Here is a 24331-nt window from a genome sequence, read left to right on the forward strand (position 1 = left end):
CCCATCCAGAGGATGCTATGGGCGTGAGGGGGAAGGACAGGAACGAGGGCAGGATCGGTCTCTGGGGACTGCTCTCCGGGATCCACCAAAACACCAAGGACAACAAGAGTGTGTTTCTATATCGCCATGGCCAGCCTCCCTCTAGGCTTCAAAGGGTCACGCCCCAACCTCCGAAACACTAGTGCTAGATGGGACCAAAAGGAATTACCATTGCAAGGACGACAAACTATACTGCTTAACGACCGGTGCAATAAAGTGCTGGGGTCTATTAAGAACTGATGCCTTCAGGGCTTGCTAGCAATGACTCTGCAGCCGATGTGTTGCTGCTCTCCACACCTGGGCAGCAGCGTTGTCATGCAGGGCTGTATGCGGGTCATTGATCGGCGGCTTTTGCTTTTCATGTGTATGGACCGAACAACGTAGATTCTTATGGTGCTTAATATCTGTATTTTTATTCTCCTTCCTCGTGGTTGACGCAAACCCTGCATACCTGGGGTAATTTTGTCATTTTTCCATTGGATCCTCTCAGAAGACTATGCCTCTTTATATGGTGCTTTGAGAAGGGTGTGTGAAGGGGCAGTGTGTCGCTAATACAAGGTGGGTATGTGTTTTAAAGAAACCTCTTTAGACCAAATACACTTAGGTCCCTTTTTGCTCTGCTAATAATGTAAAGGTGCCTTAAAATGAGCACAACTTGCATTCCCACGACCCCTTTACACGGCTGAAGCTTAAAGGGATCTCGGTGTATGTGCGAATATGGCTTTAATTCTAGGAGGTACTGCACAATGGTGCCCCACCACAGTGCTTCCTGTTGGAAGAATGAGAAACGCTGCCAAGAGTATTGTATGCGTGACTACCACGGGTGGCAAATACTGAGTCTTTTTTTGAAACGGTGCTCCGTGTATGTCAGTAACTGTCACTCCGTGCCCAGTACTCGCACTATCCTCCACCCTCTTCTCCTAACATCTTTGTTCAGGTTATTTCTCAAAAACACATAGAGATCTTCGGTGCTGAAGTATAAAAGAAATGGGGACTAACTCTCCTCCCAGAAGATGATTGCGTGGGCCTTTCTGGCCTTAAGATCTATGCTACGTACCCTGCTTAAGCCCATCTCTAATTTTATGGGTGTGTCTATCCTGCAATTGTGGAGTGCGATTACATCTTGTGCAGACATACCTGAGCTAGCTTTAATCTAGCAAGCTTGGGTCCCGGAGCAGTGACGCTGCAGTAATGAATGCTTCAGCCCAGGCTAGCATCAGCAGGGGTCCAGGAAGGCTTGGACAACCCGTGCGGAAGCACAAACCAGCACAGTTTCATTTCTCCAGGACTCAGATTAGCTAGACAGAGGGTAGTTTGGGTAGGTCAACTCAAGTTATAATCACACCCTGCGATTGCAGGATTGCAGGATTCCACCGGATCGGCGGGCAGCGATCAATCCAGCAGGGATCGATTTATCACGTCTAGTCTAGATGCGATAAATCGACCCCCGAGCACTCTCCCGTCGCCTCCTGTACTCCAGCTCGGCGAGAGGCACAGGCGGAGTCGATGGGAGAGTGTCAGCTGTCGACTTACTGCAGTGAAGACACCGCGGTAAGTAGATCTAAGTACGTCGACATATTCACGTAGCTGAAGTTGCGTAACTTAGATCGCTACCTCCTCCCCCCCCCCAGTGTAGACCAGGGCTAAGTCTGCAAGTGTTCCCACTGGCATCAAGGGGACAACTCACCGGTTTAAAGTGAGGCATATGCCTTGCTGAATTGGGGCCCCTGTGGCCCGATTTCCCCACCTGTTCAATGGGGATCACGATACTTGCTCATTTTTTGCAAAGCTTTTTGAGATCTTAGCATGGAAGATACCAGAACAGGGGAAAGTATTTTTTATTATTGGCCCTTGGCCGGGTTGTAACTCAGGCGTTGAACCGAAGACCAACCGCCTTCCAGTGCCAGAGAACGGCAGCTAGCTGTAGACCCCCCCGCACTCTAAAGTGCATGAACAACTCATATTCAAATGTTGCTTGGCAATGGGCTAATTGTCAATTCCTACCCCTCTACTGGGCTCCCCATGGCTCCATCATACCCTTTCTTACCAACATGCCCCCTTCCAGCCAGCCCACTGGATATACTTTGATAGGACACTCTTCTAGAGCGAGCTTGCCCTCACAAGCCCACCTCCCAAGTTTGGGCCCAGAACAGAGCATCCAAATCTCTTGTTTGAGCATACAACTGTGTACTGAAGGGCACAAAGTCTGTCTCACAGGCAAAGTGCTGCACTGAGCATCTGCATGCAGATGATGAATGGTCTGTCCAAGCTTTGCCCATGGATCATTCTCCAGCCCCCAAGCCCTATATTATCCAGAGGATTCCCTCTGATGTTGGGATGCGAGCAACAGTAGTTAGGGAATGTCTTGTGAGGCAGCCTCTCCACTCTATGGGGAAGATGAGTCTTCTTTGTCCCACTGAAGCAAGTAGGAATTCTGGCATAGACTTGCGTGGGACGGGACTGGGCCCAAAGATCTCTGGGCTTCAAAATAACCCCACCTGGAAATTCAACAGATTTTTTATTACAAAGGGCATTAACCACACCTAATGCTGGATTTCAGATCAAGGAACTATAGCACTGGGATTATAGACAGTTCTTCGATGGCAAAACCCCTTTCTGATGGATAGATTTAGGGCTTCTGGGCTGGATCCTCCTCTGGTGTAAATCAGCATAGGTCTGTTGCCTTAATTACACCATTGACTTTGATAGAGCTACACCAAATTACACCAACTCTCTCTCTCCACTGTCCTTCACAGATGCTGTGCAGAATGGATGATGGGGCTTGTTGTTACCTAACTCCAGCTGTGATTCAGCACTGCATCTTATCCTATTTAAAGGCCCTGGTTAACATAATCCAATATCCCCTTAAAAATGCGCCCAGTCTCCAGAACAAATCAGCTCTTGAGTGTTCACTTCACTTTTCTTCCCAGTGTTTAATGATCAATGAGCATTGATAAGACAGTGTCAACTCTCAGCATTCCCATAATCTCTCATGATATAAAATTAGTATCAGCATAGGGGAGAGAGAACTTGGACTGGTTGGTTACTGGTTATAGAAGAGAAATAATATGTTTTAGTGGGAGAGGATCAAGAGAAAGGAAACGAAATCCCATTGGGCAAGCAGTTACCAGGGTTGTCAAAGAGTTCTGCACTAGGCCAGACTGGACCAGGCCCTAGACCAATCAGTGTCTGTATGTAACACTTCTACTTTACCTCTTTCCCTGTCTTAGAGTCCACCCCCTCATCCTTAGGAATATACATTATGTTTATTGGTGGGTTTGCTGTGTCTAGCACAGCTGACCCCTACCAGTTCCAGTTGTGTAGCTGGTCCTGAGGGGCTGCCCTTTGTGTCTTTCCATCGAAAAGAATTGGTTCCCAACACCATCAAGAATTGTCACAGTTGTGGGGGGCGGGGGGTGGGGTGTTTTGTTTTTTTGTGGTTCTTTTGCAAGATGTATGGCAGAAGGACAGAAATGCCTATTGTACTGGCTGCTTTGTGTATACCATGTATACTGTACATCAGTCTTTGCTGTTTGTGCATTGATAGCAAACCTGAAATAAAGTGGTATTTAAAGTTCCATCCGATTATTTGGGAGTATGGGTCCGTGCATTCTGTCTATCTGGGAGCAGAATCTGGCCATGCTCTCAACCTAACCCTACTAGGGTTGGACTTTTATTCCATAAGGGTGTAGTCTTCATACACGTTAACTGGTCAAGGTACACCCTAAAGAGCCTAAAGTTTACGGTGAGGAGAGAGCATGTACCTTGGCTTACCTCCATGGAGGCTGGAAGAATTAGATTTGGTTTTAAATATAATTTCAGATATATTGATGTTTAAAATAAAAAAACACGGTTAAAACCAATCAATTTACATGTCCACAGTTGTGTGAGGGGCGGGTCAGACAATTATTTGACAGTAAAAATTCAAAAAGTTAGCGCTTCATAACTGCTAAAACAGAGTTTACATTGGAGCACCTCTGAGGCCAGGCTGATGCTATAGACATTCGTATCCCCCAGCACCTGCCAAAAAGATGTGGAAAAGGTTGTCAAGTGGCTGACTGGCTCACCAGTCCCCCTTCTTGATGCCACAAAACAGCAAAAACCTTTGGCCCTGGATAGAAGGACCTTCATCCTTGGCAATGTGGAGTGACTTGTTTCAATGCTCTGTTCAGTGGTTTTGGGTCAAATGCAGCTCTCAGCTGACCTGAAGTTTCTCTTACCCCTACAGGCCGATGATCCATTCTGTGCTAGTTTCAACAAAAGTGTCAATGTCTTTTCTTGGCAGGCTTGCCAATTCCTTCTTCAGCGACTCCACCAGGGCTAATGGAACTCTGTATTTTGGTAGCCTTATGGGCTGCACATGAGGTTTCCTCCCCTAACTTCAGCTTGCCCTCTAGGTGTGCATCTCCTGGAAGTAGGTCCTTATATTCTGTTACAATGCTGGACAGGGCCCAGGGTGACCGTTCTCCCTCTTCTCTCACATTGAGGATATTCTGGTATTGCTCTGTGATTAAATCTATGGCTTTCGCTGCCTTGCTGCCCAGCAGCGGGTGGTACTTTTGTGGGCAAACATATTTGCTAAGTGATAATGTCTCTTATCTACAGCTTGCATTTTACTAATTGGCCTAACAATGGTTTTATTGTACATCACTAGCACTTGGTCACATTTCTCCACTCGAACATTGCTGCTTATCACTGTTGCTAGGATTACATTGCAGCTGGCTCCACAATCTAGTTGGAATAAACTTTGTCATTGTTCCAAATATGGCAGTTGAATGGCTGGCAGCCTCCTCCTGCAGTGCATTGTGTCTTTGGATCTGCTAAAATCATATTGCAGACATCTTCCTCTTCATTCTCTCTTTCCTCAAGCACCGCATGGACTGTTGCTTTTTTCTTCTCGGGGGCAGCTGTTGCATTGGGACATAAAATGGTTCCTCTTCCCCACGCTCCTTTTAGCTAGAGCCTGCATTTTTGTTCTGATCCTGTCTCTGGACAGTTCAGACGCCTGCAAATAGCAAGGGTATTTCTCTAGGGTTAGAGCAGTTTCTCTCCACAATCCCTCTTGTAAGCTTGAATCACGTCACTCGCATGCCCCCCATCAAGGAATCTTAATGTCTCCAGAATTACATGTGGGTGCCAGAGATCTCAGTTCTGTAAATGTTATTATCCATTCCCTCTTCTGCTTTTGGTTTCCAGTAAAAAAACCAAAAACACTACTCTCTCTTCAGTCTCTCTGCCTAGGGTCACAGTACTCAAACACACGTATTAGCTGTTCATGTTTTGGGCATTATTTCTGGCAACAGTGTCTCTCTCACTTCTTCTCCTTTTCCCCAACGAGAAAGCTTTCTTAAATTGTATCCTCATTTTCTCATCTTTTGCCCCATGGTCAGCTTCCCATAAAGACTCATTTCTTGCTTCCATGCTTGTGCAAGGTAGATAGGAATCTAGCATTGCCCGTGGTCTCAGTTCCTCCATGCTGCCTGTTTGCTCTGTATCTGGATGATGCGTTGTTTGTCTCATTCTTGCTCACTGAGTCTCACTAGACTGACCGTTTCCATGGTGTTTCATGCCCTGTGAGCTGGGTAATGGCACGAGACGACTTCAGCTAGACTAGTTCTTCATTAAAATAACTATTTACAGAGATGCTGCAACGGCAGCTAACATTCCAGCCATGTGCACGCAGACTGACTTCCTGGTGCCTCCTCCAAACATATTCCTCCTGCAACCTGTGCTCCTCCTCTGAAGTTCCATGCAGGTTGCTATAAGCTGCATCTTCATCAGGCCCACTCTGTGCTTATGTTACTCCAATTACTCCTTCTCAACTTAGGTAACTCTGTGTGAGTCTATTCATTTAAATTGGTGTAATTCCCATGGACTGCAATAAGTGAGCTGTGAATCTGGCCCACTGAACGTAATTGAATCTAATCTGGAGGAATTCCCATGCTGAGGGGTTAGTAGATGGTTGTTTTTATTGCTGAAAGGAAGGTGTACATTAGAATAACTGGCGCAGTACTTTAACTGACCCTTGTTAACACCTCCTTGAGGCTCCTCTGGACCATCTTATGCACCAATGCTTGAGGGAGTCTAGGTATACCGAGTCTGAAGGAGTCATATTAAAGGGACGCTAAGTTATACCACTTTCCACATCACCTGTGAGTTCTTCATGAACGCAACTCCAGATTTACATGGGTGCCAATGAGAGCAGTTTGGCTCATGAACAATGTTGCTAGGTGCTTAGAAAACATTAGCGATGCCTTCCGTTGCTTGCAGAACGATTCCCAGCACACCCTTGATGAGTCAGTTCCCGCTCCTTAAGTCATATCAGCGCCAACATGAGATAAGCCCCAATTCCTTCCTTGTAGCAGGACATGTCTGTACAGAGATGACTAAAGTCACATCCAGCTCTCATCAGGGACAGTTTGTCCTTTTCTTTATTTTATCCCAAACAAAGGAGATGACAGCTTGATTGTCATATTGCAGTTGCTTGGCAAATTTTGAGGGCACCCCAAAGACTTCGGGGGTGAACTTCTTTTGCACAAGAAATTGCTACCACTCCTGCATCTAAATTATCTATTGAAAGTGATTGATAGTTTGTTCCTCTTTGCCCCCCAAAAAGAAAAAAAAATTCTGTTCAAATATATGACAATATTGCAAAGGATCCAGTTACAAACAGCTTTATCAAGATCACATGGCCAGATCCTCAGCTGATGCACATGGACCGAGATCCAGTGATTGCAATGGAGCTCTGCTCATTGACACCAGCTGAGGAGCTAGCTGGAATGTCTACATGGCATAAATATCTCCTGCTGCTGCAGAAGTGGGGCATAAGGGAGATGGAGATATTGATCCTGTCTGATTACGATTGCTGGATTTCTAAGATACCAGCAAACCAAATGGATGCATATGTAATAATCTAGTCTGGTAGATGCTGGTGTGGTAGTATGGGCATCTCTCACTGTTTTAGAGGGAAATTTAGAGTGAAATTCAGAGGACCCGCACAATTTAAGCCCCACTTTAGTACAAGATCTATGTGCCACTTAAGTCTCACTTAAGCACAACGAGCTTTGTGCTAACCCTCTGTACAAGGGTGAACTTTACTCTGATCCCATACCTCTTCCTCTGAGTGCCCATGTGACGAGAGGCGGGAACTGAGTTCAAGTTAACCCCTTGTTCACTGGGGACTAGATAGCACCACTGCATCTCATCAAATGCCCCTGGGGGGGGGGAGGGAGGAATCTATGTGGATGCAGAGAAACCATCTCCAGGCGAAAGACTAAAGGAAACAACCACCACTATTTGAAACCCCAGCTCAAAGTAAAGTGATTAGAGTCTATGTTTGGTCAACTCCAAGTTTGTTTGCTCAGTGCCTTGTCTGGGAATATCGCCTAGGGAAAGCCACACAATTGCTTAATGTATCTGAGAAATATACTATTAAAGGGCATGACATAAGTGACGTACGTGACATGGAACAGCCATATTAAACAAACTGTTCAGGAACAGCATATTGGCGAAGAACAAACATTAGAAAAAACAGAGAGCATAACTAGTGGCAGAGGAAAGAAGTTCTTACTGACAGGCAAAATCTCAACCAATTGCTTTATCTCAATCCCCAAATACGGGGTTGGAGAAAAAGAAGCACATAACATTCCAACAAAGGGTTAGAAAATCAGTTTTGTGATAGGGGTGATCCATCAATGGCTATTAGCCATGATGGTCAGGGAGGCAACCACATGCTCTGGTGTCTCTAAACCTCTGACTGCCAGAAGCTGAGACTGGACAACAGGAGATGGATCACGAAATAATTACCATGTTCTGTTCATTCCCTCTGAAGCACCTGGCACTGGCCACTGTTGGAAGACAGGATACTGGGCTAGATGGACCATTGGTCTGTCCCAGTATGGCCATTCTTATGAGATGTGGTAAGACCAAAATGGTCAGGTAGCCTCCTAAATCCATATTATGCCTATGGATTTAGGTGTCTAGCGGAAGGCACCCAAATTAGAACTTTTCCCCAAAGGGATCACTTCTGCAAGGTCCTGAATGCTGAAGGCCAGATCTGCAGCAGTTGTGATTCACAGAGCTCCATTGACTACAGTGGAGTTATGCTGATGGATACCAACTGAGGATCCGCCTCTGACAACCAAAATCATTGAGAGTTCAGAATGCTCAGCACACCTTGCAGGATTGAGCCTTATGGCTCTATGACTTTCTTCAGATCTGTTATCCCAGTGAGAGAAATCCCATACGACTGAATCTGACACAGATTTACACTCGAGTACATGCACTAATGTAAATCTGTAGGTTTCCCTGGGGTCAGACTGGGTTTAAGGGACATCAGCTTCTGGGTTTCTGACACTGAGCTGTTTTCTTTCCTATTCATAGGGTCTCCCTAACAATGTGGTTCAGTCTGTTTTTGTCTGCATCTGGAGAAAGGAAACATACACACAAATTTAATGCAGTTCAACTAATCCACTTTAAATTCAGACCTTTAGTTAATTCGGATTAACTTTCCTGAAGGTCCCCATGTACACAAGCCTTTACTATCACCGGGTCCCCAGGAGACAAGTACTGATACACCTTGGCCACATCTAGGGTGACCAGATGTCCCTATTTTATAGGGATAGGCCCGATATTTGGGGCTTTTTCTTATATAGGCGCCTATTACCCCCCACCCGCTGTCCTGATTTTTCACACTTGCTGTCTGGTCACCCTAGCCACATCGCTTAGATAAACCCATTTGTAACCACAGCCAGTCCTCTCAATATTCCTACCCCTCCAAAATAGCCCAGGAGCCCCCACCATCTAGGAGAAAGGGAGCGGGAGATCACTTCAACTCAGCGCCCTTTACCCACCATCGCCTCAGCCTTTGGCTGGGTAAACTATAATCACCCAGGAGCCATCCCCAGGCAAGCCTTGCTCCAGGGAGGCAGCTGATGTATATACCCACAGCATTTAGAAAAGAGCAGCTTACAATAGTTGGGAGTACTCTGCACAGCAGTGGAACCCGATGCTAGGTTGCCATTGCACCTCTCTCGAAGGATGGCTTCTCTTTAAGGGGAAGCAAGGTTCAGGAAGAGATATGGAACCTCTCCCGCTTCCCAATGGACATGGGCCAGCATGAGATGTGGCATCTCCATTTCAATGGACTGTCCATCACCCTACAGAGGGAGGAGAGCTAATTGCTCCAACAAAGGAGGACTGTTTATTGCTGTTGGTCTGATGGCAGCCCCTCAAGGGCCCAACTGAAATCATGGTTCTTGGCACTGCACAGACACAGAGTAAGGGACAGGCCCTGGGCTGCTGACAAACAACCTAACGGCTTGGAGGGGAAGCAGAAGCACAGAGAGGTGAAGTGACTTGCACAAGGTCAGACAACAGGTCTTGGGGCTGAGCTAGGAATAGATCCAGGTCTCCTGAGCTCAGTGCTTGATCCAATCGTGCTGACGTCCCCTCGCAGAGAGTTATGGCAAATCCAGTGCATTCTGGACAGAGTCCCCAGTCAGCTAATGGCATTAGGCTATAGCAAGGGGACAAGTCTGTCCAAACGAAGCCAAGTTGCTCCAGCCACTCGCTGTGGGAACCCCTCAGGTGTGTAAGTTGTGGCAATTTGACAGTAACTGCTACAGTATATGACAGTCACGGGGATGCAGCGAAGCTTGGGAAACCCAAGGCGTTCATGGGCGATATTGAATTCGAGGGGAAATGATGGCTCTTAGGAACCGTTTTAAGACCAAGAACCATAAGAAAAAGGAAAAGGTATTTGTTCAGTGTCTGACTCAGCTGCCTGTGGTCTCCCTCAGCCACCCCCAGTGCTCCGGGTCCCCGGATACACCCGTGGACTGAGAGAGGCTATTCCAGGAAGGCTTCCCATTTTAGGGATGGGTAAGCTTGTAACTGCAAGGCCATTTCCTCTGAGTGGGCAGTTTCCAAGCTGTCTGCTGGCCACCCTGGGTGACGGAGTGCCCCAGGCATTAGTCACTGACCTGCCAGCATTGTGCCTCCGGATCTCCTCTGCACTCAGGCCCAGAGCACTATTTATAGAGTGTTGCAGAGGAATGTTCGCTCTGAGAGGGGAGGGAGCAAATTCAAGATACAAGGGTGTAGTTTTGCCTCGCCGCGTGGCCTGCAGCCACACCCAACTGGGCCTGTGCACTCATGCCATCTCACCAGCCAGGCAATGCTCAGAGGGGGAAGCTGCAGTGAAACCCCAGCGTACAGCGGCAAGGGGCGTTGGTGGCACTTTCCCTTCCGGGCCACTCCTGAACCAATGCCTCAGGGCAGTGCTGTGCCGCTGGAGGTGTCTCCTTTCACGGGCATCAGAAATCTGGGGTTCAACTACTTTATGAGCATGTAAAAAGCTTCCGAAGAAAGACAGCCTAGTGGTGAAAACACTGGAGTAGGATTCATGAGACCTGGGTTCTGTTCCTGACTCTAACTGAGATTTCCAGGACAGGTTGCTTAACCCATCCATGTGGCAGCTCCTTGTCTGTGACACTCCCCTACCTCACAGGGGCGTTGAGAGACTGGATTGATTCACATCTGTGACTTGAGGTGCTTAGGTAGTACAGTGAATGGAACCATAAAACTATGGTATTTATTTAGCCCTCAGTTACCGTAGTATCTGAACACCACACAATCTTTAGCATATTTCCCCTCACAACATCTCTGTGATGTACAGAAATGCTATTATCCCCGTTTTACAGCTGGGTAACTGAGTCACAGAGAGGCTATGTGATTTGCCCAAGGTCACACAGGAAGCTTGTAGCACAGCCAGGACATAAGTGGAGCAATTGACAAGAACAGAGATGTAGGCATGGCCCAGCTCAGTTAGGGTAATGACTACATTTTACCAGGCCTAAATCTCCCTCCTGTTACAACTGCAAACAGTATTGTTCTTCGCTACTTGTATGGCTCTGCTAAGCAGCTCTGTGTAGCAGCCTAGAGAACACTGGAATAAGTGACTCTTAACTAACTAGAAATCATGGTTACTAACCTTTCAGGATGAAAGGAGCTGTACAAATATAATCTCCTTATCAAAAAGGAACTGTAGAAACTCTTGTTCCTTACCAAGTTCACCTTGTGGTTTTGTTCACTGTTCGAAGTGGGAACTGGCTATAAGGCACTTATAAACGTTTCCCTGCGGCCCACATTTAAATTAACGTTTCTGGGTTTTAATTCCTCTTTGTTCTGTTAGCACCCCAACACATGCCAGCAGCAGCGCCAAGATGTGCCAACAGCAGGTTGCTTTCAAACACTTGCCATTAATAAAAGCACAATAGCACCTTATAAATCACATCGGGCCATGTTTTGCTTTTAGAGGGAAGTCATTTAATAAAAAGGCCCATTCACCTCGATGGAGCCACCAAACAGAAATTATTGCTGCACTAATACGAGCCCCCCCCCCCTCTTTCTCTGAACTTTATGAAGGTGTTTGGTGCTGTGTTGAATGCATGGTTTTAGGGACATCCCAGTGGTTCTCCTGGAGATGGGCTCGCAGGAGTCTCTTTGAAAACCCCAGCCCAGGAATTCCCTGAAACTCTCATTTATAAAGTGTGTAGTAGGGGCAGACAGGGAGAGGGGCTAGTACGACCGAGGGGCGAGGGAAAGAGTCAGGTAGAAGGAAGTGTAGATATCCCTGTTGTCAGCCAGCTGGAGGTTCAGGTAAGTGGTTTTGGGTAGACAGGAGAGGACTTAATACAGGATTTAGCAGAAGTAGCCCTAGCATCAAGCAGACAGAGGACTTCCACTGTCAGTTGAACATTATAGGAGAATCATCATGCATGCTTTTCCCAGCTGCATTTATCCCAGAGCATTCTGGAGGAGTGCACCTCCTCTTCTACCCTCAGAATGGCTCTGAATTTGCCCTGACGTAATATGCTCCCCTTCGGCCCAGGGCGGTGCCTTTGGTGCATTCATTCGTGGTGGTCAGCACTTAACACTGGGAATCTAGCAGTGACTAGAGCTGCTCAGAATGTTTCAAACATTTTTCTCCCACGGCTTTGGTCTTCTCCCAGGGAAATTGCAGGGGGGTTAGTTGTAGGCAATTTCTCCACTTACACTCGGGCACGATGGTAGGGCTCCATCCTCACTCCTTTTGCACACGCACACGAGGCCGTTAGGGGCATGTCTACACAGCCTGCGGCAGCTCTGAAGCCTGCACCCTTCCCCTGGCTTCAGAGCTTGAGCTCCAGCCCAAGCCACAACGTCTACACAGATATTTGTAAGTGCGGTAGCGCAAGTCGCACAAGCCCTAGTCTGTTGACCCAGGCTTGCTGCGTAAACATACCTCAGCCCCACCCAGGCCGCCTCACTAACGTTCCCCTAGAGTATCTTCAGTATGTAGAGACACCTAGTTTTAGGTCTGTCTCATCTGACTCTGCAGCTGAGGGCCTTAGCCACTGTTTGGATGAGATTGGGGACAGGGATGATTTAGAAGCCTTCAACTACCTGAAGCCTTGATAGCAGCCTTCAACTACCTGAAGGGGGGTTCCAAAGAGAATGGATCTAGACTGTTCTCGGTAGTGGCAGATGACAGAACAAGAAGCAATGGTCTTAAGTTGCAGTGGGGGCGGTCTAGGTTGGATATCAGGAAACACTATTTCACTAGGAGGGTGGTGAAGCACTGGAATGGGTTACCTAGGGAGGTGGTGGAATCTCCATCCTTAGAGGTCTTTAAGGCCTGGCTTGACAAAGCCCTGGCTGGGATGATTTAGTGGGTGTTGGTCCTGCTTTGAGCAGGGGATTGGACTAGATGACCTCCTGAGGTCTCTTCCAACCCTAATCTTCTATGAATCTAGAAAGCCCTAAATAAGCTTGGGACCTGCCTGCTTTCCCAAGCGACCCCTCAGGCCATTCTGCCACAGCTGTGCTCTAAGGAGCTGCAGTTCCCCTTGGTAAAAAAGGGCGGGAACAGCCAGCTCGGCACATCCTTTGAGAAACTAGCTGCTCTACTGAAATAGCGCCACTCTTTAGGGCACACCTACAAGACTCATCACCTCAGAGCACCCCATCACGGCAAGGCCTAGCATGGTGCCGCTCTGCCACCAAAGTGGGTCCCTACAGCCTGCTGTTCTCCACTCCAGCCAGTCCTCAACTGCTGGGCTTCCTCCTTTTAAACCCCAGACCCCGCACAGGTATTGCGCTGCAGCAGGACTAAATGAACAGAGCTGACCGGCTCCAGTCCTCTTGGCCCTTAAAGTAGCAGGCCGCCCTGTTACAGCACGCTACAAAGTTCTGGGGACCGTTCAGAGACTGGGTGGTTTTTTCTTTGCTGTTTACATGAGTGGCAGGTTCATTTACTCTAGTTGTGTCGTGGAGGGGACTGTTACCCTGCTGGGTGGTTACTGCTGTATTACATGACTGTTAGGGCCCCTAGAACTGGAGAGGGGTCTCTTTATTGGCCTTTAAATCAAGACAAATCCCCACATTCTTAAAATAAAATGATGGCCCAAAGAGATAAGAACTGAGCTACACAGCCTTCTGCTCAATGAGCCCCAGCCATGACACAGAGTCACCTTATCTAGCGCCCCATTGCCATAATATCTGAGCTCCCCCAAATCATTAGCATATTTATTCTCATGACACCCCTGTAATGCAAGGCAGGGCTAGTGCCCCCTTTTTACAGATGGGAAACTGAGGCACAGCGAGAGAGTAAGTGACTTACACAAATCACACAGGAGTCTGTGGCAGAGCAGGGAATTGAACCCAGATTTCCCCTGAGTCCTACTCTTGTGCTCTAACCAGCAGATCATCCTTTCTCTCTGGCCTTGCAACATACGTGACACAGAAGAGGTGCCGTATGGTATGGGTGGGATTTTGACACATGTCCAACCCTCTAGGCATCTTTGAAAAAAAAATTTAAAAGCCACCACTCTGTGTGCAGACATCCCGCTTAAACACTGGGTCCAAAGACTGGGGCTCACACCTATCTCCAGTCAAGCCAGTTATTGTAGGGGAACTGGATGGCCCAGGCTATTAGTAATTGAGGTTCTGGTGCCTTTGACCTAATTGGTAGCCAGTCCAGGTCAGCAGTCAAGGAAAGGTCAGCTCTGTGAAGGGAGCTCCCAGGGGAGGGGTGTCTGCATTGCAAAGCTATTGACTCCAAATACCTACCCCCCATGTCTGTGGAAACTGAACTTTCCTATCCAGAGCGGGATGAGGCAGTATTGTTGTGTACTATGTGGATAAACAGATCTTTAGGCTTTTGGATGTAATGTAATGCAAATCAGTGTAATGCAAATCATGAGCAATAACTTTGCTAAGTGATTTAATATGCCGTGCGGTTGGTGCCAGGGAGGAAGTCATACGTTGCTTTCTGTCCAAATCAACTAATTTTTCGCTCCCAATTCATTCCTTATGTATCTCCATTTAAGTCAATGGAAGGAAGATGGCTTGATCTGTGCATACTGAATACTTTTCAAAATTAGATTCTGATCCTGGGTCTGGGACTGAACGGGATTTTGCTTGTTTTCCTTTGTTCTAAACGGAAATAAAAGGAACTGAGGGTGGGGAAGAGAACAGTATTAAATGTATGTTGAGGGAGAGAAACCTTCCTAAGCAATGTTAAAAGGCCTCCTGGTATTTCTTTTTGGTCAGAGGATTTAGTTCTGATTGAGATGTGGCTTCAGATCAACTTGTTGAGCCTGGGTTCCTTTTTTTTTTTTTTTTTTTTTTTTTTTTGGCCAAGAGACTAAAACAAACAGACGTAGATTGAATTAATGGGCCTAATTCGTAACATGTGGAGTGAAATGCTGCTCCCGAGTGTAACCAAGCTGTGCAGAATGACTTGGGGCTCTTAGCAAGTCATGCCTAGCATCAGATACATAAAATATAGGCGGTCCCGTGGGGTCGGCAAAGCCAAACAAAAATGGCAGCATGCACCAGAGGATGATACCAAGAACAAGAAACACGTTGGTCTGTGATGTGGTAAACTCATTTCCCACTCAGATGATTGAAGACAGCTGATTCGCTCAATGCCCCTTAGTTTATTCTGCTGTAATCACTGTTTACTGCATGACTCCTGCCAGCTGACCACTGAATTAGCTTGCTGGCTCTGTGACAGTGTACCCCATAAGGCTTTATGGGGGGGGTGTGCTTATAAATGTATGTATGACATAACTGGAATATGTTTTGTGCTGCCTGTGCCATGTAATATATCTCCGTAAAGGTTATGGTCTACTATATCTATTCATCCTATTTGTACATATATATCATTTTCTACTTGAGGTTAAGAATATGGGCTGTATGCTGGCTTGGTTTCTAAGTAAGCTTTGTGAGGCATTTAGTCAGCTTCTTTAGGAAGGAATTCGCCGGGTTAAGTACCTGATCAGGAAACACTTGGGGAACAACGCATCTTGGAATGCTCCAATCCACATAAGAAGTCTTCCGGGAGACATGCAAGATACCATGTGGACAATGGCTTCGGCCTGTAAAGACTGAGTCATGCAGGGACATGTGACTTGCCCAGGTGACTCCAAAACTCCATCTTGGAGCTGGACTTTGCATAGGAGGGAGGTCTCCACCCACAAGAGAAAGTCTATTTAAACCTGTGGGAGACCCCTCCATTTTGTTTTCAGCTGGCTAAGGAAGGAGCCTCTCTACCCACCCAGGATACTTGAAGGGAACTGGAACAAAGGACAGTAACTACAGGGGGTGTGAGTGATTGCTGGACCCAGGCTAAAAGGAGATTAGCCTGTAAAAGGGAGCATTCTGGAACTGGTGAGGAACTTATCTGTATTTAGTTTGATTAGACATAGATTTGCGCATTTTATTTTATTTTACTTGGTGACTTACTTTGTTCTGTCTGTTACTACTTGGAACCACTTAAATCCTATTCTCTGCATTTAATAAAATCACTTTTTCCTTATTAATTAACTCAGAGTATGTGTTAATACCTGGGGGAGAAAACAACTGTGCATATCTCTCTATCAGTGTTATAGAGAGTGAACAATTTATGAGTTTACCCTATATAAGCTTTATGCAGGGTAAAACGGATTTATCTGGGTTTAAACCCCATTGGGAGTTGGGCATCTGAGTGCTAAAGACAAGCACACTTCTGGGAGCTGTTTTCAGGTAAACTTGCAGCTTTGGGGCAAGTGATTCAGACCCTGGGTCTGTGTTGGAGCAGACGGGAGTGTCTGGCTCAGCAAGACAGGGTGCTGGAGTCCTGAGCTGGCAGGGAAAACAGGAGCAGAAGTAGTCTTGGTACATCAGGTGGCAGCTCCCAAGGGGGTTTCTGTGATCCAACCCGTCACAGGCTCCATCACTGGATTGTTATACAGTCTATTTTTTTTTTTAAATTGTAACCACTTTTGCAGACAAAGCAGCTGAAATTAAGTCTCCAGCTCTTCAGAAGGTAAAGAGTGAGGAGCAAATCAGTGACAATTCTTTCCGCTTAGTAAGGGTGATGTGTCTTTAAGGGAGGTGGAACTCTGTTGCTCCACTCAGTGGGAGGAGATAAGTCCTGGGCACCCCAGCTGGTGCAGAAGAGGCAGTTGCATGATATCTGTTGAGTGGGCAAGAGGTGCGAGTCATCGGAGGGCACTGGGTACATGCAGCCTCAAACTTTGAGCAGGTTTGAGGAAGCTCATGGCACAGTTGGGGCCTGCCTGCATGAAGCGAGGCTGAAAATCCTGTACAGGATGGACTGGCGGGGAGGCTGGTGGACAGACCTTTCGTGGGGTCCACAAAGATTCAATGGATCAGCATCAAATTTAGTCCCAATCCACTTACAATGCAGAGTGGATGGGATGCCCAATAAACCTACCGACAACATCTACAACAGAATCCCTGCCTGACACCTGCTTCTGTTGTTTTAGGCCAGGGGTCGGCAACCTTTCAGAAGTGGTGTGCCGAATCTTCATTTATTCACTCTAATTTAAGGTTTCGCGTGCCAGTCATACATTTTAACATTTTTAGAAGGTCTCTTTCTATAAGTCTATAATATATAACTAAACTATTGTTGTATGTAAAGTAAATAAGGTTTTTAAAACATTTAAGAAACTTCATTTAAAATTAAATTAAATTGCAGAGCCCCCCCGGACCGGTGGCCAGCTGAAAATCAGCTCGCGTGCCGCCTTTGGCATGCCTGCCATAGGTTGCCTACCCCTGTTTTAGGCTGCTATTAATCCTTTCGAGCCAAAGAGTGAGTGTTTGTTCAACGCCAGATTGGAATGGCACAGCCAGGGGTGGCTCCAGGCACCAGCGCTCCAAGCATGTGCCTGGGGCGGCAAGCCGCGGGGGGCGGCCTGCCGGTCCCTCCGAGGGAGGCAGTCAGGCAGCCTTTGGTGACATGCCTGCGGGAGGTCTGCTGGTCCCGCGGATTCAGCGGCAATTCGGTGGTGGGTAAGTCAAAGCCGCGGGACCGGCGGACCTCCCGCAGGCATGCCGCCGAATCCATGGGACCGGGGACCTCCCGCAGGCATGCCGCTGAAGGCAGCCTGCCTGTCGTGCTTGGGGCAGCAAAAAAGCTAGAGCCGTCCCTGGGCACAGCAATTAGCAGACAGGACCTGCCTAGCTCGGACATAGCACTTGCATCCATAGCTCTTAAAGTGTTTTACAAAAGCAGTAGGCTTCATAAGCCCCCATTTTAAAAACTGAAGCATGGAAAAGTAATGGGACTGCCCAAGGTCACCCAGCAGGTTAGAGGAAGAACCAAGTACCAATCCAGCATACGACGCACTGAGTCACGCTACCTCCCATAGGCCAAAAGCGTGGAGGATGGACGATGATCAACAGGAAAATGCCTTTTACTCACAGGTGGCGAAATCCTGAAGTCCTTCCTCAGTCGAGACTCCCACTGATGTCCGAGGGAGCTTTGCAATGGCAGAGTTGATTGGATGATTTAGTTGGGAATTGGTCCTACTTTGAGCAGGGGATTGGACTAGATGACCTCCTGAGGTCCCTTCCAACCCCGATATTCTATGATTCTATGAGTTGTGGCCATGGTGATTAGTTCTCAGCTTGAGCGTGTCAGAGCAGAGAACAGCGAGGCACTGGGAAGAAGAGAGAATTGCCCCCATCCCAAGAGAAGGCACGAATTAAGTGTCTCTTTCCTCACATGGAAATGCCCCAGTGTGTCCCAACAGCATTCAGATATTGACAAGTTACCTTGCACCCAATTTGTTTTTCAGTAGAGCTGACCTCAAACTGCAAAACCAAGATCTGAAACAGAATTTCAAACTCCCAAAGCCCATAGTAGGTCAGATCTGGGAACCTGTCGCAAGTCCCTCTCCAATTTTTGTGTGTGACTGGGACACTTGAACAGTTTCCTTTGGCTGACTGCAGACTTTGCTAACCTTCATAGCCTTCTTGCCACAATGTGTGCTCTCCAGAGGCATCTCTGCCCAAGATTTGAGTCTAGCCAAGAGAGGCTCTCCATGCAGGAAAGTCTTTTTTTCACCCCAAGCCAGCTTTGACAGACACAGATAATGGCCCCGGACATGCGCCTGCAGGAAGTCTGGACCAGTGCCAGATAAGCAACAGATCTAGATCAATAAAGGAAGGACCTAATGGCATGTTTTACATTACTAAGAGGTGGGTGGGGAATAGCTTTAAAAGCCTCTACGTGCTGCTGATCTGCAAAAGTGAGAGAGTGGGGGAGATACTGATCAGGTATGGGGTGATGCCCACTGGCCTTCCTAAAGAATCAGACTCCCTAGCCAAGAAGCTGATGTTAGAGCTGCCCAGTTATGCAACATGAAGATGGTCAGATTTGTCCAGCAATTCTAACCTGGAGCGTGGCCCTAAGCAGATTTGTGGCAAATATGCTTTCAGCTCCTTGCTGATAGTGTCGACTGTACCAGAGCTGTATGCTGGAAAGCACTGGAGCTCCATGCTGAGGTCTCCATCCCAGACTTTGCCTTTATGAAAAAGGTTTAATCCTCAAAGAAGTCGCATCAGAAGGAGGAAGATTATACTCCTCTTCTGAGATCCATGTCAGCATCTCTAATGAAGGGTGGAAAATGAGTTGAGTAAATCAGGCAGCTGTTAAAGATTATAACCTTTAACTAAGTAAATCCTTTGGAAATTGCAGCCACGGGGTGATCAGGGAGCACTTTCCATCCGAGTACCACAAAAGACACTGCTTTTGGATTTGGCGTAATTCACATCAGGTGCAGCCAGGACACCAGCCGAGCCTGATGAAATCGTGGAGGGTAATTTAATTTAGCAGGATTATTTTTACATCTTTTTCTTGTAAATGAATTTAGCGCTGGTGAAAGGTGCCAGCTCAACTTCCCTGGAAACTGAAGGTCTCTCTGGTGAAGTGTTTTAGAGTCTTCTACATGATAAGAATATCATTATAACAATAACAGCTAGTGATTAGATGGGCAATTCTATGCTACAGAGCTACAGCTCTTTCCTGTCCCTTGAAGTATGGATACTGACTAGTGATTGCAGAGATTAGCAAGAAGCATTTTCCTCACTCTTGGGACAGGATAACTAAAGTCCCCAGTTGCACTGTTTCCATGTGGGTATCCAGTGTATTAAGACCCCTCAAATCTAAATTCTAATCCCAGCTCTGCCACAGATCTGCTATTTGATCTTGGGCAAATCCTTTGATCTCTCTCTGCCTCGGTTTATTTTTCTCTAAAGCGGAGGTAAAGCGTCTCCCTCCATGGGCTGTTGTAAGGATAAACTCCATTTATGACTGTGGGGTGCTCAGAACGGTGGCGATGAGGGCCATAGCAGCATGTCGAGTGGGATTTTCTGCACATAGATAGAGATCTCCTGAGCTCCAGTTCTCCAGTTTTTATGTTGCATTTACACATGCCAAGTCTCTGCATGCACGCTGAACAGGATTGCCTCCACATGTAACCGTAGCAATGGAGAACAGCTGCGGGGGGTGGGGGGTGAGAAATACAGCGCATGCTACGCCCAGACTTTTAACACATTGAATTGGAGTCCAAATGGACTCATCAAATGAGATGGCCAAAGCCAGCCTTCCATCACTGCAGACTGTCAGCTGCTCTCTGCCTGACAGCCACCATGGCTCAACAGGGTGGGACCCATAATGGCGATAGACTTATTAACAAGTAGAGCATAGTATTGACACAACCGTTCGGCTAGAGCTGCACACTGTGCACTCTTTTCCTTTCTGCACCAGCCCCTTTGATCTCCGCTACCTTGACCTCACCTCTCAATGGACCAAATCGTCTTCAGCATTAATACCGCAACAGGAGACTTCCGACAGCAATGGGTCCGGGTCTCCTTTACGCTAAGGCCCCTTTATACCACTCTGGTAATGCAGAGGAGCCTTAAAGTGGGGGGGGGGGGTGATTTAGGAGACCAAGAACAGTGCAGCTCAATCCTAATTAGTTTGACAAGAGTAGGGGGCAAGTTAGAATGCCAGTTGGAAAATCAGCCATAAGCTTCTCTGTGCATTAACTCACTGGTAAATCTAGCTCAGTTAGAAGTGATGGGCTTGAGGCAGCAAATACTGGATGAAGTTCTCAAGCCTGTGTTATATAGATCATTATAATGGACCCTCCTGGTCCTAAAAGCGATTACATGTACCCCAGCGATAGTAGGTAAGAAACTCTTATCTACTGATATACACTGTGTCCCTGAGTCAAAGCATTTAAGCACATTCTTAAATTCAGCCATATCAATTCAGCAAAATATTCAGTAATGGGACTTAAGAACATGCTTAAAGGTAAGGACAGGCTTGAGCGCTTTGCTGAATCAAGGCCTACGTGCATTTGTGCCTTAGAAATAAAATAGATATCATCTCCCTCTCTCCTTCGGTCACAGAACAGGGTCCTTTTATTGTTAATTTACCGCCTTGATTTTTCAGTTAACTAGATATTGTTCATAATATTTTTGAAGTCCAACACTTAATATCTGAATAGCAGACAGGGGCGGCTCTATGTATTTTGCTGCCCCAAGCACGGCAGTCAGGCAGCCTTCGGTGGCATGCCTGCGGGAGGTCCGCCGGTAACGTGGATTTGGCGGCATGCCTGCGGGAGGTCCGCCGGTAACATGGATTCGGCGGCATGCCTGCGGGAGGTCCGTCGGTAACGTGGATTCGGCGGCATGCCTGCGGGAGGTCCGCTGGTAACGTGGATTCGGCGGCATGCCTGCGGGAGGTACGCAGGTCCCACACCTTCGGCATACCCACCGCCGAATTGCCGCTGAAGCTGCAGGACCGGCGGACGTCCCGAAGGCAGCCTGACTGCCGCCCTCACGGCGACTGGCAGGCCGCCCCCCGCGGCTTGCCGCCCCAGGTACGCTTTTGGTGCGCTGGTGCCTGGAGCCGCCCCTGATAGCAGAAACATGTTATATCAGCTTTAGGGACAATATCAGCATGTTCTGAGATGACTCCCTACATTCCTGACGACATGGGTTATCCAGAACCAATCCCTTCTGCTTTATAAACACAGGCACCAGAGGTACAGACAGGGCATCTGGACAGGAAACATGAGGAAAAGAGGGACTGAAGGCAACATGGAAAGAGAGAGAGAGAAGGAACCGAAGGCCTTGTGTTCACTGCTGAAAAGATGAATTGTTTTACGCCAGGGTAGCTAACAGGCATGAGCTATCTTGAGATAAAAAAAGCTCAGTTAAGACAAACTTGCTGAGGTCAGCCCCTGGAGGGGATACAGGGCTGGTTTCCTATAGGTAAAACTAGAGGGCTTGGTCTTCCCCTGTGGGTTTGACCTTGGGATAACTCATATGTGTTAGTTACCCTGTTGTAAAAAGATCACCCATTTTAGCAGTGAAGGCAAGGCCTAAGGTACTTATATGGCCCCTATTACCATAGGGTATGAACCCTCACACTCTTTAGTATCTTATCCTCCAACATCCCTGAATGCTATCATCTCCACTTTACAGATCAACTAAGACACCAAGGCTATATCTATACTACAAGCTAGGGGTGTGATTCCCCTGCTCATGCACACATACTCATGTTGGCTCTCACGCTAGTGCAAGTGTACATGGCAGTGACGCTGTGGCACAGCTGAGTCGTGCCAACTCACCAGTTTCACATGGGTTCGTACTCTGCACGGGCTCAGCCGTGCCTCTGCTGTCGCCACTAATGATTCTTTAGGCTGCACTGCTATTTAGATCTGGAGTCCAGGTTTGTCTTCTGATACCCAGCCCCAGGCCCTTCTCATACACATCACACCACACTCATGAGCTAGGAAGCCGAGTCCCTGAAATTCAGGGAGCAACCGAGCCTGTGTTCATTCGGGAGGTCAGTCTGGCCTTAAAAATCTGTGGATGAATATGCTGGATACCACCTTGGAAATGCATTTGCCCCACTGCGACCCATTCATTGGGTCCATCCTCACCAAAATTCATTCAAATGGATGCACTGAAAACTGGTTCCAGGGCGCATGCAGCAGATCAGGGGCTGGTTAATGCCACTGGAGGTAGCCCCAAGAATAATGATGGATTACAACGGGCTACTGTTATGGGCTCACAATCTCTTTGTCCATCTCCTCCTCCTCCCATTCCTTCTTTCTTTGCTCTTCCCTTTTCACTCTCTCTTGCTGTTGCAGATAACAGGACTAGCTGCCCGTCTACCAGGGCACCTGACAAGTTGGCTTTCTATGCCATGCCAAAAAGAGAGGGCACAGGGAGCTCTTGAGCATTTGCCCCTCAAGCCCAGTAGCCCCAGGGCAGGGATCTCTCAGGGCAGTGGCTGAAACTTAATCTACAGCACGGAAAAGCCACCTGAAATGAGTTTGCTTCGGGACAAATAAATGAGCAACGATAGGAAGCAATTAACCCATACTCAGAAGTCTCCTGTAGGTCGAGGTGTCTGAAATGGGTGCACGCATGCTCTCTTGCTCTCTCTGGCTATGATTAATGCTTCACTATGTCTTGCAGAGCTACCAGTAGTACCAACCCCAGCATTTAAAAAACAAAAACACACCAGGTATAAAAGAAATAAGTAAAATACCTCATGCCTTCTAAGGTAACAGGAAAAGCCAAACAAAAACCTAGACTCCCAGGCCTTTTACCAGGTCTTCAGCCTCACCAGTTGCTCTCCCTTTATTCCCAAGGCTTACAGCAGAGGATGGCACAGGGACCCAGCCCCACCCTCCAGCAATACACAGCTAGGGTCTGGTTCTTACAATCCCTTGCTGATTCCCTGGACTGCTTCCTACCTTTGCAGGGATCTGCCACAGAGCTGCAATCTCCAGTCACCTCTCCCTGGAGTTTCCATTCTCCATGCAGCTTTTCCTGGCTCATTGCTGAGGCACCGTCTCAGGGTAGTTTCTAGCCACTCTGGCAGCCACCCTCCTCGACCTCAGCTGAAACCTTTTATCGCAGCTGGGTTCATCAGCTGCAGCTGAAGAAGTAACTGACCCATCCATTAACCCCTTCCTGGCTGTCACAGTGTGATGGGGTGTACAGACCCCACACTGTGGCACGTGCCAAGACGGTGGGCCTGATTTGCTGCTGCCCTGCAATCTGGGTCATTTACCCCGGCGCAGAGTCAGCTCCAAGTGGGTATAAAACACTCACCGGGTAGCATTGTGCACCCTGGCTATACAGTGGACAATGAGAACAAATGCCAGGCCCAATGGGACTATTCCCATGAGTAAGTGGACCTTGGCATGGGAAAGAGGAGCAAAATTAGGCTCATCGTAATCTAACATTAGCCCCCCTCCCCACCGGACAATGCTCCTAGCCCTCGCCCAAAGAGGCATTGTCAGCTGCTGGTTTTCGGATGCTTTCCCGGCTTGACTTGCCGATCGTTCTGAGGTTCACCAGCTCACATGATTATCTTCCCTACAGCAAACACATCATGGCTTTTGCAGGGCAGTAAAGTTTGCAGGTGCCCCAGCTTCTGGGCGGGAGCTGCCCAGGGGTTGGGGAAAATGCAAGGCACCTTTTGTAGAGCACAGAACAAGGAGGAGGTGGAAATGGTGAGAAGAAGCCATCTCCAGTTCATGCTGCCTTCTCCCCGTGCAAAGGGAGCTGGGGCAATTTGAAAGACACTCTGTTCATGGCTACAGAATACAGCTGAGGCCTTTAGAGCGGTCATCCAGCTAAATGTGTGTTGCTGTATAGACTCACATGCACAGGGGGGTTTGTGGGAGCAACACAAGTCCAGGCCCTTAAGAAACCACAGCAAGTGTTTGCTCCCAGGAGAGCAGATTTTCCTACCCGGGCCCCATCTCTGAGCCCACTCAGCTCTGATGAGTCACACGTTTTGGATTCCCAAGCAAAGTCCCCCATTGGTGGTTGGCATTGCCTGGGCTAAGCCATCAGCTCAGGGTGCCAGGGAGCGTTCATTGTGTGATCCAGAGAGGAGGAGGAGGAGGAGGAGGAGGAAACT

The sequence above is a fragment of the Emys orbicularis genome, chromosome 15, assembly GCF_028017835.1.
Source record: "Emys orbicularis isolate rEmyOrb1 chromosome 15, rEmyOrb1.hap1, whole genome shotgun sequence".
Lineage (NCBI taxonomy): Eukaryota > Metazoa > Chordata > Testudines > Emydidae > Emys > Emys orbicularis.